General features: G+C 37.0%; 1 protein-coding gene and 3 non-coding genes across 4 annotated transcripts in view; 1 reads left to right on the top strand and 3 right to left on the bottom strand.

Moving 5' to 3' along the window:
- The window catches only part of LOC127867317 (transient receptor potential cation channel subfamily M member-like 2), a 418,942-nt gene that overhangs the window by 349,610 nt on the left and 48,225 nt on the right, over positions 1–21,107 (bottom strand). The gene's annotated exons all lie outside the window — the stretch shown is intronic.
- Positions 3,009–3,081, bottom strand: Trnar-ucu (transfer RNA arginine (anticodon UCU)). The gene has a single exon. It is a non-coding gene; the product is annotated as a tRNA-Arg (tRNA).
- Trnar-ucu (transfer RNA arginine (anticodon UCU)) lies at positions 8,624–8,696 on the bottom strand. Its single transcript has one exon. It is a non-coding gene; the product is annotated as a tRNA-Arg (tRNA).
- On the top strand, positions 9,753–9,825 carry Trnar-ccu (transfer RNA arginine (anticodon CCU)). Its single transcript has one exon. It is a non-coding gene; the product is annotated as a tRNA-Arg (tRNA).

The raw sequence follows: 21,107 nt of genomic DNA on the forward strand, positions 1-21,107 counted from the left end.
AGTTAGCCGGCTTTTTTATGACGTTGTCGTGACGAGTAGCTTCCTTCTGACTACGATGTAGGGCATCAATAAAAACAAGGTATAGAGTGCTGAACGATCACACAGTTTGCATTTAGGATCTGGTATGAGTCCCAACGGGAGAGGTTGTCAGGGGATATAAGATGTCATGGACTTACCTTTGGAGGAAGGAAAGCCTACGTCCAGATGGCAATATCATCTCGTGAGTATTGCATGTTGCTCATGCCCCCATGTGTTCTCATTTCTACCGCTATAGCGTTTCCACGGGAGGGTAAGGGCCACTGTACCTACGATGTTAATATCGATAGCTCTTCTTCTTCCAGTTTGTATCTTCTGACCTCTGTCACAACCTGCTGGACGACCGCTCTGGAGCTTTGCTCATTTTCCGGATAGTCCGCCTTCTATTCCTGCCAGTAAACCCGACTGCTGACATCAGTCGGCACACATATCGTGCACTATTCCCTCTAACGCCTACTTCTATTGGCAAAAACCAAGTAGGCCACCCTTCTTGGTTGCAATCTTCTGGCAGCTCCGTGTACATGACCCTTTCCCTCGTGTAAGCCTCCTCGAATCCGGTTTCCAAAGGTACGGTCACCTCGATCACGTTTAGTCGTTTCCCCGCCTCTGACTACAGCATTACGTCGAGTATGAGGTTTGTCTGGGCGATACTTTGGAAGAAGAGCTTCTTGTCAGTTTGCTTCATCCAGTTGCATCTTCGACAACAAAAAAATCTATGTCGGCTATCCCTGTGCAGTTTCACCCGACTTGACGAGTTTTTTGTTCACGGAGTACTACTACATCCCTTTTCCCTTTCTTGTTCAAACCAGTTAGCCTGCTCTTTTATGACGTTGTCGTGACGTGTAGCTTCCTTGTGACAGCGATGTAGGGCAGTAATAAAAACATTTTCTAGAGTGCCAAACGATCACAAAGATTGCATTTAGGATCTAGTATGAGTCTCAACGGCAGAGGTTGTCGGAGGATGGTAGGATATCATGGACTGACCTAAGGAGGAAAGAAAGTATAATGGTGCCATACGTCCAGATTTCGTCCCAGGTCAATATCCTCTCGTGTGTACTGCATGCTGCCCATGCGCCCATGTGTTCTCATCTCTACCGCTACAGCGTTCGTTGTTGTAATATGTCCGCCTGACTTCTGTCTGGTTCATGGCGCGTCTCTCTCGCTTCTCTGCAGAAGTGTTTGACCGCGGTCAATTTAACAATGACTGTGTGCTTTAGCGAGTTCTCTGCCTGACTGACAGTCTCTATAGCCGACTATTTGCTGCTGGTGTGGGAAACAATGCCTGCTTCTCGGATCTGCTCATCTGCGGAGTATTTTAGTGTGAGTACAATTCTGGTTTTAGCTGTCTTGAATTCCTCCACCAGTGTGGAAAGTGGGAGTTGCAGCTTGTTGCCTTTTCCGTGCAACCCAAGGCTGGGAAACTGGGATTCATAGCCACTTCCTTATGTGACGGCTGGTGATCCTCTCTTAGGCTTCTATTACTGAGCTCAATACCTCATACAACATCATTGGCCATATAAGTTTGTGTACAGTTTTCCTCTTCTTGAAATTTTGACAGTTTAGTACAAATTTGTACCAACAACACTATAATATTGTGTGTTCTATGATAGACTAGATTTAGTAAAGGAATCATCATCAACATAGAAGGCCGGTGCCTTATCCATTAGGCCACGGTGGCAGGTAACAGCTTTTAAAAGTAAGAAAACAATATCAAAATAGTTTTGCTTTTTAAAAGTGTATACAATGTATATGTACACCAAACGTATGCACTGTGTCCTACGGTACATTAACAATAAACGCGATATAAACTGATTGAATGAATCATCATAAGCGCTGTGTATAGGCTAAATTTGATGTGGGAAATGCACGAGACTTTTATGCACGGGGTCGTTGGTTCGAGCCCACGTTGGGCTCATGTATTATTTGAACCCAAAAAGATTTAATGTTTTACTTATTATTTAATAATTAAAAAAACAAAATACCTTCGCTCAAAGTGTTTATGTGTATTTGTCTTTAAAGTGTTACTAGTATATTATTATCGGTTGACCTGCTTTTTGTGTAAGAGTTTGTAATGCTAAGTTCCTACAATGTCTCTGTGCTTAAGCGAGTTCCCTGCTCGACTGACAGTCTCCGTGGCCAATTATTTCCTGTTGGTTGGGTAACAGTGCCTGCTTCGTGGATCTGCTCATCTGCGGAGACTCTCTCTGTGAGTACAAGTCTCGTTTTAGCTGTCTTGAATTGCTCCACCAGTGAGGACAGTACGGGTTGCAGCTTGTTGCTTTTTCCGTACAGTCCTACGCTGCAGAAACTTGGGATATTCCTAGCCACTTGCTTATGTGACGGCTGGTTATTCTCTCTAAGGCTTCTATAACTGAGTTCAATAACTTATGCAGCATCATTGGCCAGATAAGCATGTGTATATTTCTCCTCTTCCTGAAATATTTAATGTTTAGTCTTAAAGCTGTACCAACAACAGCATAATGGTTTGTGTTCTTCTATGATACACTGGCTTTATAGTGGCATAATCTGAATCTTTTTGATATATTCAAGCTGTGAAAGGAAATAAATAATATTCCAGTTGTTAACAATGACATGTTACGATGTAATGGCGGGATCGCCATACTGTAAATAAAATGATACTTACCTACGGCGGGACTCGAACCCGCAATCCCCGTCTTAGGAGGTTGTTGCCTTATCCATTAGGCTACGGAGGCGTAATTTAGTGTTTATCTCACTGATCGATTGATCATATATTAAAATTTAACATTGCTTTTAGTCAGACTTTTATAAATTATCTAAAGCAACCTTACTTCAATCCATAGTATCCTTCTCTCCGTACAGCGCAAATAATTGAACAAATATGCCTATATTCGTTTCAAAATTAGTATTTTTGTTTAAGTTGCATCATATTGTTCCTTAATATTCAATCTGTGAAATATAATACTATTCCGAATTCAACGAAAATAAAATATTACCACCGGCGGGGATAGAACCCGCAATCCCCGGCTTAGAAGGCCGGTGCCTTATCCATTAGGCCACGGTGGCAGTTGACAGCTGCGTTAAAATAAGAAATCGATATCCCAATAGCACTGTTTTTAATTGTGAATGTCAGAGTTTATTTACAAGTCATTGCTGTGTCTTCACGACTACCTTATGTGCTGCTTTTAAACGTGTATATCATGTATATGTACACCAAACGTATCCACTGTATCCTACGGTACATTAACAATAAACGCGATATAAACTGATTGAATAAATCATCATAAGCGCTGTGTATAGGCTTAATTTGATATGGGAAATGCACGAGACTTTTATTCCCGGGGTCCTTGGTTCGAGCCCACGTTGGGCGCATGAATTATTTGAACCCATAAAGATTTAATGTTTTACAAATTATTAAATAATTTAAAAACGAAATACCTTCGCTCGAAGTGTGTATGTGTATTTGTATTTAAAGTGTTACTAGTATATTATTATCGGTTGACCTGCTTTTTGTGTAAGAGTTTGTAATGCTAAGTTCCTACAATGTCTCTGTGCTTAAGCGAGTTCCCTGCTCGACTGACAGTCTCCGTGGCCAATTATTTCCTGTTGGTTGGGTAACAGTGCCTGCTTCGTGGATCTGCTCATCTGCGGAAACTCTCTCTGTGAGTACAAGTCTCGTTTTAGCTGTCTTGAATTGCTCCACCAGTGAGGACAGTACGGGTTGCAGCTTGTTTCTTTTTCCGTACAGTCCTACGCTGCAGAAACTTGGGGTATTCCTAGCCACTTGCTTATGTGACGGCTGGTTATCCACTCAAAGGCTCCTAGTATTGAGCTCGATACCTCATCATTGGTCAGATTAGTATGTGTATATTTCTCCTCTTTCCGAAATATGTATTGCTTAGTATTTAAGCTGTACCAACAATAACATAATGGTTTGTGTTCTTCTATGATGCACTAGCTTTATAGTGGCATAATCTTAATATTTGCTTAATATTTAAGCTGTGGAAGGATATAAATAATATTACAGCTGTTAACAATTACATGGTATCGCCATACAGAAAATAAAATAATACTAATCTCCGGCGGGACTCGAACCCGCAATCCCCAGGTTAGGAGGCCGGTGCATTATCCATTAGGCCATGGAGGCGTAATTTAGTGTTTATCTAACTGATTGATTGCTCATAGTTTAAAAATTAAGAATTTAATAAGTTATTTAAACCAATATTATTTCAATCCACTGTATCCTACTTTCCGTTCAGAGCAAATAATTGAACAATTATGCCCATAATCGAAAAACAATTGTGTGTTTCAAAATTACTATTTTTGTTTAAGTTGCATCATATGTTAATGTTCCTTACTAATCAATCTGTGTAATAAAATAATATTTCCATTTCCAACGCTTACTGCTGAAAATGAAATAAAACTTACCACCGGCGGGGATCGAACCCGTAATTCCCGGCTTAGAAGGCCGGTGCCTTATCCATTATGCCACGGTGGCAGATAAATGATGTCGTCAGGTAAGAAATCAATATTTTAATAGTATTGTTTTTAAAAGTGTATGCATGGTATATTGACACCAAACGTATCCTACGTTACATAAGTAGCATACAGTGATACACTAACTTTATAGTGGCATACACATGTTATTTTCAAGCTGTATAAGGATAAAAAATAATATTCCAATGGACGTGATTCAGACGGCGTGGAGGCCCTATCATAATATGAACGTGCTTCGCGCGCACTGACAAATCAATCTACAAACTAAGCAAAGCAAAATAAAGTTACATACTCTAACAACTGTTGAGAAAATACGTCTTAACTTTAACCGCTCACAATGAAACTCCGACAGAATTTTTTTATTCGATTAATTAAAAAATATTTTATTTAAGGTACCATGTTAGTTGAATGCAATCGCACATACACCTTGAATCTCATGTAGAGTCAAGTGCTATGGTGTTTGTGGATTGCGGATCGACATTCATCATCAGTATGGAGTCCCTCCGCCGTCAATGTTTTGCGCCTGTTCCATGTACATTTAGGGAGGGTGGGCCACCACAGCTAGGGTGTGAATGTCGTTAATTCTTTTTCTTCCAGCTCGTGTATTCTCGCCTGTGTTACAACCTGCTGAACGACCGCTATGGAGCTTTGCTCGGTTTCCGGATAGTCTGTCGTCTATTCCTGCCAGTACACTCGACTGCTAACATCAGTAAACACACAGATTGTGCACTTAACCTTCTAGTGCCTACTTCTATGTGGAACAACCAAGTGCGCCGGCCTCTTTGGTTGCAATTTTCTGACAGCTCTGTGTACGTGGCCGTTATACCTCGCATAGGCCTCCTTGCGTCTGGTTTCCCAAGGTTAACTTGATCACGATGAGTCGTTTCCCCACTTTTTACCACAGCATGATGTCGAGCCTGAGGTTTTCCGGACGATACTTGGGAAGAACAGCTTCTTGTCAAGGTCAACCTTTGCATCATTCGGTTTCGCATTCGAGAATTGAAATTTTCTGCGTCGGCTGTCCCTGTGCTGTTTCATCCGGCTTGACGAGGGTTTTTTCGCGGAGAACTACTGCGTTCGTGTTTTCTTTTTTGTTTAAGCGAGTCAACCAGCTGTTTGCGGACGTTGTCGCGACGACATATGTTAATTCCTTGTGACAGCGCTGTAGGACAGCAAGAAAGAACATCTTCTAGAGTGCCGAATGATCACAAATTTTGCATTTAGGATTTGGTATGAGTCCCTTACGACGGAGGTTGTCGGGGGATGGTGGGAGGTCATGGACTGACCTAAGGTGGAAGAGAAGTCTGATGAAGTCATACTTCCAGATGTCGTCACAGGTCAATATCATGTCTTGTGTATTGTATGTTGTCCATGCTCCCTGTGTTATACTTTCTATCGCTCGAGCGTGTCTTGGTGGATTATGTCCGCCTAACTTCTGTCTGGATCATGGCGCACCTCTCTTTCTTGTCTGCTCGGCTCCACAGAAGTGTTTGTGTTGCTCCAATCCGCTGACGTTCGACAACCGTCAATTTCACAATGTCTCTTTGCTTGAGCAAGTTCTCTGCTTGACTGACATTCTCTGTAGCCGATTATATCCTGCTGGTGGGGGTAACAATGCCTGCTACTCAGATCTGCTTATCTGCGGAGTATTTAAGTGTGAGTACAAGTCTCGTGTTAGCTGTCTTGAATTCCTCTGCCAGTGAGTTGCAGTTGTTGCTCTATCCGTACAGTCCAAGGCTGGAGAAACTGGGGGGGGGGGGGTTTCATAGCCACTTTCCGATGTGACGACTGGTGATCCTCTCTAATGCTTCTATTACTGAGCTCGACATGTATTACAGCATCACTGGCCAGATTAATGGGTGTATATTTTTCCTCTTCTTAAAATTTTGATTGTTTAGTACAAAAGCTGTACCAACACCAACATAGTAATGTGTCTTCTTCTATGATACACTAACTTTATGGTGGCATAATCTGACATATTTTTAATATTCAAGCTGTGTAATGAAACAAATTACATTTCAGTTGTTAACACTTAATTTTGGGATCACCATATAACGTGATATATAAAATGATACTAACCTCCGGCGGGACTCGAACCCGCAATACCCGGCTTAGGAGGCCGGTGCCTTATCCATTACGCCACGAAGGCGTAATTTAGTGTTTATCTTACTGATTGATTGTTCATAGTCTAAAGTATAAAATTGCTTTTAAGTCAGAAGTTAATAAGTAATTTAAACCACTCTTACTTCACGGCCGTTAACCACGCGCGCCACCTCTTTTTTGCGATGCATTAATAAATGAGCCAATGAAATTCCGAGGTGGCGCTCAGGCCTGGATGTTTTGAAATTGTATGGACAATTTTACAGGGTGATTAGTTTTTATATAAAAAAACACAACATAATTCGCATTATTTTTTAAATCGGGCAATGTTGAGCGATTCAGCGAAGACTTATTCGTCCAAAAATGTACAGACATGTACATTCTAAACCCATTTAAAAACGTGAGAACCTTTATAAGTTGTGGCTTGGTGGATTTTAAAAAGCATTTCGATGAGTTTTTCCTGTGTGACGAGAACATGTCCACCCAATTAAATCGCTAACGGCATCAAACGATTGCGTACAACATACATTAGATGCTGCATAAACATAAATATTGCCTTCTTGCCGACGTAGTAGATAATTTTGCAAGAGATTGAGCCAATGCTTAGGAGGTGGCGCTAATGATAGGAGGTGGCGCCAATGCAGGATGTATCAATAAACAGTCATATCGCAATGACATTATCACATGACGTAAATTTGATAGATAATGTTATTTATATATTAAATTTAGTTTTCAACGTACATACGAAGGCCCAAACCTTTACAGAACATAAACACAATCTATAATAAATAAAATGTAGTTTTTTTTTAAATAAATAAGTGATCAACTAAATTAAGATGTCACCAACATGAATAAAACATATTGTACGATGTATACCAAAAATGTGTAATACTCAATCAAACCAATTACTTAATGTTCATCGTTACCAAATACAGTATGGTAATTCACGAAATAAGTATAAGATAACACTTCTACTTGTAACTATGATTTGTGGCCGTTAATCCAAATGCTTAATTTACAAATACTGAATCAAGCTCATTTGTGTTGTTTTTCCCACCATCAACTCCCAAAAGATAGCTCGGTCTTTTTCCGTTAACATTGTTGTATAATACATGTAAAATGTTGTTATATTACAAAGACGAACGTTTATATCGATCAATACATTATAGAAAACTACTTTTTCTATTAAATACGCAAGCGACTCAAAATTGCTGAAGTAGTCAACTTACAAAAAATAATGTAAGATCGAAAATAAAATAGAAACCATAACATAAAATATTTCACTGTAAAATAGCTATAAATGTGCATCGGCGCCACCTCCTAATCTGAAATCCACCTCCTTGGCATTGGCTCCATCTCTTTTTGAAAAATGCAAATTTATCTATTAGATGGGCTAGAAGCCGATGTTTGTATTCACGCATTAACTTGTGCAGGTTCAAAGCAATCGTTTTATGTAACTAGCGTTTTAATTGGCAGGAAATTTGCTCGTCACACAGGCAAAATACATCGATGTACGAATTATACCATGCCACAACTTATAAAGGTCCCCACGTTTCCAAATGGGTTGTGATTGTATGTTTATGTACACTTTTAGATGTATTTATAATTAATGAATCGCACTTAATTGGCCATTTTTTTAATATTGCGAAATGTGTTGAACAACATTTAACGCCTAATCACATTGTAAAATTATCCGTTAAATTTCAAAACATCCGGGCCTGAGCGCCACCTCAGAAGTTGCAATGGCTCATGTATTAATGCATCTCAAAAAAGAGGTGGCGCGCGTGATTAACGGCCGTGTACTTCAATCCACTGTATCCTACTTTTCGTTTAGCGCAAATAATTGAATCAGTATACCCATCATTCAAACACAAACGCAAACACGTTTATATTTTTCAATATTACTATAAGTTGCATCGTCTGTAAATATTCGATAATATTATATCGATATCTATAATATTATTCCCATTCCAACGCTTACTGATCGCCATGCTGGAAATGATATAAAACTTACCACCGGCGGGGATCGAACCCGAGATCCCCGGCTTAGAAGGCCGGTGCCTTATCCATTAGGCCACGGTGGCAGATAAAAGCCGTCTTAAAGTAAGAAATAAAAATGCCAATAGAATTGCTTTTGAAAACACTACCCATTGTCCTACAGATGCCTGCAATCATAAAAGATGTTTTTTCCTAGATGTTACAAATGCGCAAACCGGAACTCTTGACAGCAGTGTTACATGCTAAAAGTAGATAATAGTCATCAATGACTTTGAGCATGGGGCATCGAATTTTAAAAAGTACAGATTCAAGGATATGTTTTGGTATAAATTGGACAATATATATGTAAGAAATAGGACAATAAGCCTTTTTTAACTGTTTGTGACATTGGATTGTAGTCTCACAACTTGCTTGCCACGTTAATTTCCAAATGTATTTTGTTGGGCATTATTGCTCGTCAACATAAACTTGTGCTTTTTTGTGAGAGTAGATTAATAATTACGCCTGTAGATTAATAATAACGCCTATGATCACAGCATAATTGTGCTCTCATTATTTTTAATCGCACCATCTGTATGGTATCGCTAATAATCAAGTTGTGTCAGATTTTATTCAAGTCTCATAATAAAGAAACGTAGTTAGAACATATTAGTGCTACGCGTTACATCGGAAACCGGAGTACTTTTGTCCTGACGGACATGAGAAAACAAACCGGATTTGCAAGTTTGTGTATGGCTATTTATAGAATTAAAAAGCGTTCGCAATTAGTTCTAGCGAGATCGTCAACGTGGAAACTTCAAATTCAAAAGCCAGAAATTGCGGGTTCGATGCCCGCCGGTGGAAAGTTTTATTTCATTTTAAGCATTGCGATGTTAGCAGTTAGCGCTGAAATGAGAATATTATTATATAAGCTTGAATATTAACGAATATTTTCAGATGATGCATCTAAAAAAATACTAATATTTAAAAACACAATTGTGTTTAGATCATGATAAATAATTATTCAATTATTGGCGCCAAAAGGATAGTAGGATGCAGTGGATTAAAGTAATGTTTGGTTAGAATGACTTAAACTCTAACTTAAAAGCAATTTTATATTTAAAACAATGGCCAATCAATCAGTAAGATGAACATTTAAGTACGCCTCCGTGGCCTAATGGATAAGGCACCGGCCTCCTAAGCCGGGGATTGCGGGTTCGAGTCCCGCCGGAGGTTAGTACAATTTTATCTTAAGATAAAAGCTAAGACGTATTTTCTCAGTAGTTGTAATAGTATGTGATAAGCATTGCTTTAAAACGTGTATACAAGTTATATTTACACAAAACTTACTTTTATCCACTGAATCCTACTGTCTGTTGAAAATTAACGTGATTCAGACTGCGTGAAGGAATCATCATAAAATGTACGTGTATCTCGCGCACTGACAAATCAATCTACAGACTAAGAAAAGCAAAATAAATTATAATATACTCGTACAACTGTCGAGTAAATACGTCTTAACTTTTACCGTCTACACTCACCTTGAATCTCCTGAAGACTCAACTGCATCATCAGCATGGAGTCCCTCCGTAATGAATGTTTGGCGCCTGATTCATGTACATCTCTGTAGGGTGGGGACACCTTAGCAACAGTGTGAATGTCGATAGCTCTAGTATTCCCATTCAAACGCTTACTGCTGATATCGCAATTCTGAAATAGAGAATACTATGTTAGTGTGATTGTGTACTTAAATTTATCCCACGAGTGAAGAAAGGTTTACATGGCGAGGCTTGCCGAGCCTTGTAAGCCTTTCTGACACGAGTGGGATAAATTTAAGTACACAATCACACTAACATAGTATTCTATTTATCCTACAATATTGTTTTATTTAATTTATTCCTAAACTAAAAGCAAAAACACATTAAATTAACTGAATCTAACATTGCGTAGCAATATTTATTGTGATCTTTCCTGTTTACGGAAATCGAAATAGTCCTTAAGAATTCCACGCAAAAGAAAAGTAACGAGACAAAATATCGCTATACGCCTCGATTCAAATTTAATCAGCGTTCCAAATGTAACAGACTCAAGTAGAACACAGACGGTTGTGTTCAAACTACAATTCTTGTTTCACCATTGTAAAAAACCAAAAAACAAACATGGCTCCCGCCATTTTGAAATTTACAAAATGTGTAAACACATACCGTGGCTACGTGAAGCATGATTCAGCATTTATTCCCGCCGATATTGTTAATTTTAGTCTTTAAACAACTCTTCTTTTTACACACATTATACTTACTTACATAAAATATTGTTCTACTCACCTCACCGAAGTTGTATAATAACCACATCCATGTTTAATTTCGTAATGTTTAATTTGCTTCCATGACGAGTTAAAATTCTAGACAAATTTCTTCATCGCCATCCATCTTTTCCATTTTAAAGCACTGGATGTAAGCAGGATATTCTTTGTGGATAGACATTCTTTGATCGACTGACAAAGGAACGACTAAACCATCAAAGAAATTACCATTTTTATTTGACATCGATTTCCTTCGAACAGTTAAAGAACAATTAACTGACACTTTTCTTAAATTTAATCCATCAATTGTTCAACAAAACATCGCGTTATTCGAGTACATTCGACATTTTAACTAAATCGAAAATGCAGTCTCACCAGTTTCATTCCAGTTTTACATCCAAACACTGTTTTTCACATTCATAATATTATAATAATCCATCGTAAACACACACACTCGTAAACTCGTTAAACGACTGCGTACCCAATGACCTAAATGACGCAATCAGGAGTGAAAGGCCAAAAAAACTAGTCCCTACGTAATGTTCTTAAAATAAGTGTGGAAAAAACCTGATCTAAAAATAACCGTGGAGAAAACCTTATCTTTTCTTTATGAGTCGTTTTTGTTCTATAAAATCATTTAGCTGTAGGATAAAATGAAATAAAACATACCAACGGCGGGGATCGAACCCGCAATCCCCGGCTTAAAGGCCGGCGCCTCATCCATTAGGGCACGGTGGCAGATAACAGCTGCGCTAAAGTAAAAAAATCAATAAGCCAATAGAATTTCTTTTAAAAGTGTATACATGGTTTATGTACACCAAACGTATCCACTGTATCCTGCGGTACATTACCTATAAACGCGGTATAGACTTAGTGAAGGAATCATCATAAACGCTGCGTATATGCTTAATTTCGTACTCCATTTCTAAAAGGTTGCTCTTCTCTATTTGCGAACTTAGTGCCTACTTCGATATTGTACCTCTTCTTGGTTTTTTCGGCGTAGCTGTATACGACAGCTTTTCACCTGCATCTGACCTTTGTAAGCGTACAATCAATTTTAATATAAAATTTCCCGCCGGTTTAGGCCTGGAACTTTTTGCAGTAGAAAACGTGCTATCTACAAACAGTTTTCACATTGATATTATATGTTATTCAATCGACTTTCTATTTTTGGGAAGTATATGGCATGAAAAGGGGTTCTGCAGTTCGTTTAGCAACGATGTTAATTGCGTATTCAGCATGAAACAATTGTATCTCTAATGATAATGCTTGAGATATAGAACATTTGCACACTTAACTCTCGCCATAAAAACAGTTTGTGCGTTCCCCTTTTTTATTTAGGAGATTGTCAGCGACAGAACGTTTATACTTAAAGGCTGTTTTCTCATATTTGGTAATTATTACGATATTGCATTCTGTGCACTAATAAATTTTATATCAAATAAGTATTGTTGTTCAATAACCTGATATACGCTTTGGCGAAAACATTTAAAATTGTTTTCGAAAATGACTATTAAACACGTAACTGTATAAAGCTTTAAACAAGCCGTCGTTCGAATCGCTACCTCATGTTAATGCATTGCATTCCAACCCGCAAGGTATCAAGGCCAGTTCGCAGTTAGTTACAGATTATCGTTATATAAACGCTACGCTATCGGGTGGACTAAAAAGATACATATTAAATGAAGATATTCGGCGATATTATTATGGTATGTCAATCATAGAGTTTTATGTGTTTGCAACAATTGCATGATAAGTACCAGTTTTGATTAATTTTATTAGAAATATTCAACCATATATCGACCAATTTATAAAGCATAAGCGCAATGATTCACGATGCTATTTTAATAATGGAATCAAATAACAATGTCCGACAAACCACAAAAAACCAGGTCTGTTCGAAGAACGCACGTTTAAATATTTCAAATATGTGCGACTGATTCGTGTGTTGCCGGTTGATCTATATGCTTTCATTTATTTTCATTCTTCTTGTGTTTTTCTATTCTGTAAATACTGTATAGATATCTGATCAATAATATCTAATGAAGCGAAATAAGCCACGATATATGGCGCAACACCCCGTCCCCTTAATTGATTTGCGTGTAATGCAGCTAAGAACTGCGTAGAAAAAACATTTTTGATCTCATAGATACAACTTTTAATCGTTCATCAACATCGACCACAATCAACACCGTTTCATACATATGTGTGCATATCATTAACGATTAGGTTGAATGATAAACTTTCAGGATGCGTTTATTTCTTTATCGAGTTAAACTCGACAAATTTTAACGAAACCCATTTTCTTACCGATGCCTGCAATCATGTAAGATTATTTTTCTTAAATGTTACACATGCGCAAACCGGAGGTCCTTACAGCAGAGTTACATTCTACAAGTTGTTGTTTAGTCATCAATGGTTGGGAGAACACAAAAGTACAGATCCCAGGATATGCTTTCGTATAAATTAGAGAATATATATGCACACTGTTACACTGGATTGTAGCCTCACTTACTTTTAAACACTCTATCCTACTGCATGTTGAACATTTCCGAGATATATACTGCGTAAAGGAATCATGCATCTTCATCACGCGCACTGACAAGACAATCTATAAACAAAGCAAAGCAAAATAAGTATATGTAATCACATACTTTAACAAATTTTGATAAAATACTTTTACCGATCACAAACCAACTGCGACAGAATTTCTCATTCGATGAATTTAAAAATATTGTTTGTATAGTACAGTCTAAGTTGAATACAATCGCCCACCCATGCGTGAATCTCTTGTATACTTAAGTTCTATGGGGATTGTGTATTGCGAATCGACATTCATCATCAGTATATAGTCCCTCCGTCGTCAATGTTTCGCGCCTGGTCCATTGACATCTCGAGAGGGTGGGACCACCGTATCTACTGCGTGAATGTCGTTAGCTCTACTTCTTCCAGATTGTGTATTCTCGCCTTTGTCAAAACCTGCTGGACGACCGCTCTCCCAGCAAACACAATAACGTTGTAAAAACGTTATAATAACGATATACATAACGTTGGTAAAATGTTATTTTAAAACGTCCATACGACGTGATTTTGTGAACTCCATATAACGTTGTTATAACGTTTTAAAATAACGTTATTAAGTAACCAAAATGCAACCTTTATATGACCTAACTGTATTATTGACACACTACACAACACACCATATTTTAATTATTTTTTTACAATATAATAACACAATCAAACAATGTTAACCTGAAGAATTTTACTTCAATAATGAATGATTGTAATGCTTTCAGTTGTTAACAATTGTTAAACAGAAGTACATTAACAAACTAAAAAAGGATCGAAAATTTACAATCTACAAGAATCATTTAAAACACATATACTCTATTAGTTGGCTAAAACAATAAACTTCCCGTAACCATGTCTATTCAGAGCATTTGTGAAAGTTTACCCAGTTAAAATCACAAAACTTTCTAAATTGAATCCATTGAAATGTCACAACGTAATATATGTAATGCATAAAAAAGAAGATATGCATATTTTACCTTTTCAAATGTAATCACAGGTTGTTGTTTTTTCAAAATAAGGTTGAAGTTTTATAAGAACATTTTTTTCCTAACCTCATAACTTCCTTTTTTTAAATCAAAACCTCCAAACTAAGAAAACAGGAAGTTCATACTTCATTTATGAAGACCCTGTCTATTATTACAATAACAGAGCAAATTGTCTACATCTGCAATAAATTAAACATCGATATTAGACAAGTCCGCACAGGATTTTTGCTAAGAAGATACTTCATTTTAACGAAAAATGTTATAAAAGCGGAAAGTGTCGTCCCTGATTAGCCTGTGCGGACTGCACATGCTAATTTGGGACGACACTTTACGCACATGCACTATGTCCAGTTTTCTCAGAACACTACTCAAATTATAAATAGTAACATACACGGAAAATACTAAATATTAAAGACAATATCAGGGGTTTTCAGCCTTATATAACAGAGGCCTATTAAAGGCCACTTCCCAATTGAACATTTATTAAGTTGACTTAAATGAAGAAAAAGAGTTCATCACAGTCAAGCCCCCTAAGCAACAAATCACCATTGTCAAAGTTAAGTGAAACGCAAAGGTTGGACCAGACGGTTACAAGACTCTTTAGGGACAGTACGTAAATATGGCTAATGAAAGTCCAACGACAGAAGGTTGGGACTTAATGAGTTCGCCAGAAGCCACCAACTAGCGTGGCCAACACGCTTCACCAACACAAACCGTCCAGAACAGCGACCTGGCTTGCTCCAAACGGGCAAGTACACAACTAGATCGATTTCACCGTACAAATTCAAGTCAAGCAACAACAAGGAAAACACAATAACGTTTCATGGAGCATACATCGGTAGTAACCATGACTTAGTTATCACCACAAGCAAGCTGACAAGCTAACAACTTAATGAGCAAGTACATCATGAAGTACCGTCGCATTTAATTTGACTTAGAAAATTTAAATACCAATGGATAGCAGAGACGTTCAAAGCATAGATGTGTTGCAAGTTTGTAGCCTTGAACATCTCAGACAATCAAATAGACAACATCATGGCACAGACTTTTTCTCTATGAAAAGGCAGGAAAATACGGGAGTGAAATCAGCACGATGAAGTTGTTGATCATGGCGAACAGCATTACCGCCACCAGTACAAACAACACCATAACAGCGAGAAGCTGGAAGAAGTGACCTTAAGTTCTTTAGAGCAAACCTGTCTAAGGATGGTACAAAAGCCGCTGAGATCCTTTTTGCTAAGTATTGCTTAGGCGAACACAACGATGGCCAGACTAAGCTGGCTGTGGACAATTAGGTCCATCAGCTTCTCCACCAATGAACCGTGACTTAGGCAACACACGTTGCTTTTTAACATCACCATTTACTACACATGAATGATAAAGAATACACTCATGCAGTTTTAGGCCTATAGGGGCAATCTGTTAGTGGCTCTTGTTTAACAGACTATATGCGGCAGATTGAAACAAACCTGCAGGAATCATAAAAAGTTGGTAGCGACAAAGCCATATATTACTTCGACCGTAAAGTGCGGAAAATGAAACAAAAATGTTTTAGGAGACAGAGTCGTCATTAAAAAATTGGGATTGAAAGGGAAACATAAGCTTTTGGATATCTGGAGCGAACATGTGTGTCTGATAATTGATCAACCTTATCCCCTTATACATTTTAAAGTGCAAAAGGAAGACAAATCCGTGGTAATCAAAACGTTACACGGAAACAATTTGTTACCATTGAAAAACCTACCTCAACAAATGAAATCTCTTCTGAATCTGACATTAATTGCAGTAAATCATCAGAATCTGAAATATCGGGAGTATATAAGCCACCGCACAGGCGAGCACTTGGCGAAATTGGTATATTGCCGAGACGATTAAGGCAGCACACCAAAGAAGGAAGCAGAATATTTGAATTGGCCACTGTCAAAAAGTGAAATATTGGGAAAGGGTAGGTTTCAATGTCATGTTTGAGGGTAATAGGTCTTATTGTACCCCCAAATTGCATTAAATCCTCAGAATATGATCATTTTCAAATGCGAAACTGTGATCTCTTCCCATACTTGGGTTCTTTGTTACTCGGGAAGGACAACTGCGGTACATGTAGGTATTTTGTATTTTTTGGTCATTTTTAAGCTGGAATGACCAGTAGGGTCACGCTGTGAATTATTGCGCGAAAACTACTGGGTAACTTGGTATTTATTCATGGTTTGATGGGTTGTGCTATGTTTTTCGTGTAAAAATATCATTCCAAAAGCAGGCTATCATTACGTTTCTTTCCACTTTCGTACATGGTAAAAAGGTTGATTTTGAAGTCCCTGTTTGCAGTCTTGCCGTTCTTTTATTTTTGTCAATAGTATCACCTGTACAGGTTCCATAATTATGCTATTGTTTTATCTTAAATGAAGTTTCAGACCAATTGTGTGCAGTGAATGTGTTTGCAGGTTCGTTGTTTTCTGAATTGAGCTTGGTGGAGATCAAGAAGGTGTCCGCGTCTCCGAGAGATTGTGTTTCTACCGTGGTCCGCTAAATAAAATCGCTCACGAAAACCGCCAATATGGCAGGTTTCCGGTGCTTTTGCAACATAGACCTTTTTTTGCCTTGTGATTTTATATAGTATATATAGCAACTGTTTTAAACATTAATAAAATGTTTGTATTGTATTTTATTTGTTTATGGTACATATATTGTACACATATTGACGTTTATTGAAACATTTTGTTTATAAACGTGATTCCATTAATATTAAATACACGTATGTAATAAGAAAACCGTTTAGTGGTGTATATAATCACATTAATGGGTAACTTTATAATGAAATCATATGCTATTACATTACTTTAAAATTGTTGATATTTTTTTCATGAAATGTCAAGAACGACATTTATCGGAGGAGGGAAATGTGTCACTGGATATACATTTATATAATGTATGGTAGATTTACGTGTAGATTTATCTAAAATATTTAATTGATTACAATTCTTTGTTAAGGTAACGGTACTTCAGGGCACGCTCGGGGGAGCCCGCTGTGGAGGCCATCAGAAGAAAAGCTTGATGGATAACGTGAAAGAGTGGACATAACTCCCCATTAATGAATTACTCTCAGCAGCCCATAGCAGTCCTAATTGGCGGAGGATTTATGTATAATCATCGGTCAACGGAATGATGATGACGATAATGATGATGATGATGATAATGATGATGATATTGATGATGATTTTGTTGTTGATTTTGATGATGATGATGATGATGATGATGATGATGATGATATGATGATGATGATGATGTTGATGATGATGATGATGATGATGATGATGATGATGATGATGATGATGATGATGATGATGATGATGATGATCATGATCATGATCATGATGATTATGATGATGATGATGATGATGATGGTGGTGGTGGTGATGATGATGATGATGATGATGATGATTATGATGATGATGATGATGATGATGATGATGATGATGATGATGATGATGATGATAATGCTGTTGCTGCTGCTGCTGCTGCTGCTGATGATGATGATGATGTTGATGATGATGATATTGTTGATGATGATAATGATGATGATGATGATGATGATGATGATGATGATGATGATGATGATGATGATGATGATGATGATGATGATGATGATGATAATAATGACGACGATGATGATGATGATGATGATGATGATGATGATGATGATGATGATGATGATGATGATGATGATGACATGATGATTATGATCTCAAAGATTAATCGAAGTAGCTATTAAATCTCTATTTTGAATTTTGAGTACAATTATGGAAAACTTCTTTTAAACCGATCTTTATTTAAATGTTTGCCATTCCAATCGATGACTTTTCATACAATATTTGTCATGATTTAAAGATTCGATCTCTTACTGCAGAGTGCAGTTTTCTTATTGAATAGGTAAATTTCATATTGTAATTACATCAATGTAAAATATCGATACGACGCAGTAACAAAATACGCAGTGCGCCTTATCTAAAAATAGTTATTTTGGAATCCTAGGTGAACAATCCTGTTAGGTCACACTTTAAAGTCACTGTTCACAGAGCCAGCAGACAAAGGACACTTAACTGGTGTACCGTGTATACGTATGTATGTGCCTGTTTGCCTACCGACAGTTCGATCCGTTTGTCATTCCGTCTGTTCATTCGAATATCGAATATTGAGCTAAGCAAATAATTGATCATAAAAAAAAACGGCACATGGAAAAGCTTTTCATCGTATTCACGCTACTAAAACGTGTACTCAACCAGTCAGATAATTACGTATACGCTCAATCACCCGTCTAACGAAAAAAAAAATACAATTTCTTAACAGAATTCATCAATATATTTAAAATACTTAACAACATCATTTTAATCTCTCTTTGAAATTTAATTAGAATAGCTAATGTGAACTTGTGAAACTTAAATTGATTTATATACGGGCTCTATTTAGCATTAAATTCCACAAAATAAAATATTAACTTTAAAGGAAAATTTTTGGGACACTTTTATACTACTACACTTGCTTTAACTTTCTGGAAAAAATAAACAACATTAAGGAATATGCACCCGAAAATGCGATAAAATGTAAAAACCCAAAGCGCAAGTTTGATACCTACTATGAAAACAATAGTTTTTGAATAACTTATTATTCAAGTCGATAAGGTAAAACTAATATTCTCCAAAAACCATTGTTTCTTTAGGAAGTAAATTCTACGGCTTGATTTTTTAAAACGAAAGCTTAAAAGATGAATTGTACTGATAGTTAATTTATTTTAATATGCATCCAAATGGTACTTTAATTCATAAACACTTTAATACCGATCACGTTGCTAACCTCGCGCCAAGATAGTAACTTACCTTGCATTTATACACTGCATTTATTTATTTTTTATATATACAATACCATTTGCTATAAACAATTGGTTAATACTACAACTTTATTTTAAAATCCGAATGTGCTGTTCTTAATTGTGATGTTTCCACTCAAGTGCTTCAAGTGATCTATTTAGTGTTTAAGCCATATACTATACTAATACAGGAAATAAGGGGGTAAGTTTTAAAATATAAGTGGGTCACATATTTTAAATGGTTGGGAAAAACAATGATAGGGCGGGAGGCCTGCCATTCTGCTTTAGCTAAATCATTAGCACTTTGTTACCAAATAACAATCATTTGCCATGAACGCCACTTTACATCGCCGGTCGTGCACTACCAACGCAACATCTTTATATGAACAATATGGAAAAGGGGTTTACATTAAAAGTCAAGAAAGCGATATACATGTACATGTATACAAAATACAGCACTTGTATAAGAATTATAATTGAAATAATTATAACTTGACATTACGCAGAGATTCTGTTTGAACAGTTCACACAGGTTGTGATCCATAAGAGGCGGAAGCTGGTTCCCCAGATGAAGTTGCGAGGCGGCAAGGGAAGCGTGCGTACCTTGCTTACGATACTCTCTAAATAGATGAGGTATCGCAGCGCGCGTAGGGGCACGATGACAGTAGGATTTCAATCTTGTCTTGGAATATTCATAGACATGATGAAATGTTTTGGTAATATATATATAAACTGGCATTAAAAGTAAAATATTGCAAATTGTTCAAGATGTATATGAAAATGTTAAACCGTGTGTTAAATGATTGTCTATTTATTCTGATAATTTTCGTTACTCGGTTGGTCTTCGGCATGGGGGGTATTGCCCCCTTTGCTCTTTTCACTGTTTGTAGAATATCTAGAGATGTTTTTACACCACAGTATAAAGTCTGGTTAAAGGGATCTTTTCACGCTTTGGTAAATTGACAAAATTGAAAAAAGTTGTTTCAGATTCGCAAATTTTCGTTTTAGTTATGATATTTGTGAGGAAACAGTAATACTGAACATTTACCATGGTCTAATATAGCCATTATATGCATCTTTTGACGATTTTAAAACCTAAAAATTATAAAGCGTTGCAACGCGAAACGATTGAATAATTTGGAGAGTTCTGTTTTTGTCGTTAAATTTTGTGAAACTACGAAGATTGCTTATATAAGGTATAAAATACTTCACATGTATGTACTCGGCGGAATAGCTCAGTAGGCTAGAGCGTTTTTACTTCAGTACTCTGGCAGAACTCCAGGGGTCACTGGTTCGAAACCTGGTCCGGGAAATGTTCTTTTCCTTTTTTTAATTTTATTCTTGATTTTTTACTGGAGCTTTTACGATCCAATGTTTACATTTATCGATATAAAGCATTTAATGAATAAGTTAAAAAATGCCAAAATCTGTGAAAAGGCCCCTTTAAACTATAGACGATGTTGTACTTATGTGTTTCCTTTTCGCCAATGATTTGGCCATATTTGGTAAAAATTCCAAACATATATGGATAATCTGTGTTTGTATTGTGATACTTGGAGTCTTAAAGTAAACACTTCAAAAACTAAAATCACGGTTTTCAGTACAATGGTCATGACATCGAAACATGTAATCATTCTAATTACTATGGTACTGTAATACATTATACAGGTCGTTTTACATTTAACCATTTAGTAGGTAAATCTCTTAAGGTTATGCATACTATACTTTACAAGTGCAGAATGTATGATTTGAAACCTAAACCAGGTAGTCAGTTATTAGATGCGTTTGTTGGTTCGATTCT

This window comes from Dreissena polymorpha, chromosome 2, assembly GCF_020536995.1.
Source record: "Dreissena polymorpha isolate Duluth1 chromosome 2, UMN_Dpol_1.0, whole genome shotgun sequence".
In the NCBI taxonomy this organism is placed as follows: domain Eukaryota; kingdom Metazoa; phylum Mollusca; class Bivalvia; order Myida; family Dreissenidae; genus Dreissena; species Dreissena polymorpha.